The sequence below is a fragment of the Nerophis ophidion genome, linkage group LG19 (assembly GCF_033978795.1).
Source record: "Nerophis ophidion isolate RoL-2023_Sa linkage group LG19, RoL_Noph_v1.0, whole genome shotgun sequence".
Taxonomy (NCBI): Eukaryota; Metazoa; Chordata; class Actinopteri; order Syngnathiformes; family Syngnathidae; genus Nerophis; species Nerophis ophidion.
The window spans coordinates 45,889,128-45,891,043 of record NC_084629.1 but is presented as its reverse complement, the minus strand read 5'-3'; positions in this window follow the sequence as shown (position 1 = coordinate 45,891,043).

The window sequence follows — 1,916 nt, the reverse complement described above, 5'->3', positions numbered from 1 at the left end:
ACCCCAAGAGGGACAAGCGGTAGGAAATGGATGGACGATGGCATCCTTGTGGGGCGGTATAGCTCGGTTAGGTAGAGTGGCCGTGCCAGCAACTTGAGGGTTGCAGGTTCGATTCCCATTCCGCCACCCTAGTCACTGCCGTTGTGTCCTTGGGCAAGACACTTTACCCACCTGCTCCCAGTGCCACCCACACTGGTTTAAATGTCACTTAGATATTGGGTTTCACTATGTAAAGCGCTTTGAGTCACTAGAGAAAAGCGCTATATAAATATAATTCACTTCACTTGTTAACTTAATACATTGGTTCTCAACTCTCATACTTGAAGGAATGCCAAGGGGTACGTGAGATTTTTTTTTTAAATATTCTAAAAATAGCAATGATTCAAAAATCCTTTATAAATATATATATATATATATATATATATATATAGAAAGAGAGAGAGAGAGAGAGAGAGAGAGAGAGAGAGAGAGAGAGAGAGAGAGAGAGAGAGAGAGAGAGAGAGAGAGAGAGAGAGAGAGAGACAAAGAGAGAGAGAGAGAGAGACAAAGAGAGAGAGAGAGAAAGACAAAGAGAGAGAGAGAGAGAGAGAGAGAGTAATCAACAAATTATGAATGTAAGTTCATAAACTGTGAAAATAAATACAACAATGCAATATTCAGTGTTGACAGCTAGATTTTTTGTGGACATGTTCCATAAATATTGATGTAAAGATTTCTTTTTTTGTGAAGAAATGTTTAGTATGAAGTTGATGAATCCAGATGGATCTCTATTACAATCCCCAAAGAGGGCTCTTTAAGTTGATGATTACTTCTATGTGTAGAAATCTTTATTTATAATTGAATCACTTGTTTATTTTTCAATAAGTTTTTAGTTATTTTTATATCTTTTTTTTCCAAATAGTTCAACAAACGCCACTACAAATGAGCAATATTTTGCACTGTTATACAATTTAATAATTAAGAAACTGATGACATATTGCTGTATTTTACTTTTTATCTCTTTTTTTTCAAGCAAAAATGCTTTGTTCTCATTAGGCCAGGCGTAGGGAACCTATGGCTCTAGAGCCAGATGTGACTCTTTTGATGACTACATCTGGCTCTCAGATAAATCTGAGCTGACATTGCTTAACACGATAATAATGAATAATTCCACTTGTAATCACAGTGTTAAAAATAACGTTCAAAATATAAAACATTCTAATGCTTTTTTATGTTCAAGAAGTTGCAATAATGGTAAGAAGTAATTTATTTATTATTGGTTAGTGTGGGGCTTGCCCTCCTGGGGGTTCTTCAGACCACCAAGAGCCTGTTTTAGGGTTACAATATTGTTTTATTTTATTTTTCTCTCAGTTGCTTTCCAGCAATTGTCTTTTTCTCTTTCGTCCTCACTCACGCTCTGGCTCCAGCCCCAACCCTGTCTCTCCTCCTGGCTGCTGCTTATAACTGAGCGACAAGTGATTAGATAACAAGTTCCAGGTGGGCCTTCTACACACCTGTCGCTGATTTCGAGGCCGGTCCTGGCAACATCCTGCTTTGCTGCAGTTGCGCAGGCCACGCCCCCTCCACAGTTAGCTTCAGAGTAACAATGTTATTCCAAAGAATAAGAAACCTATTATACTCTGAAAATGTTGGTCTTACTTAAAAATGCACGTGTTTAGTTGTGTTCAGTGTTAAAAAAAATATTATGTGGCTCTTAGGGAAATACATTTTAAAATATTTGGCTTCTTGGCTCTCTCAGACAAAAAGGTTCCCGACCCCTGCATTAGAGGGTACTTGAATTAAAAAAAAATGTTCACAGAAAAAAGGTTGAGAACCACTGACTTAATATGTTAACATCAGTCAAATTTCATTCATTTTCATGATTTTGCCAAAGGGAGTCGAAAAGTCCGGTATTATTTCACCGTCCGTGAATGCAT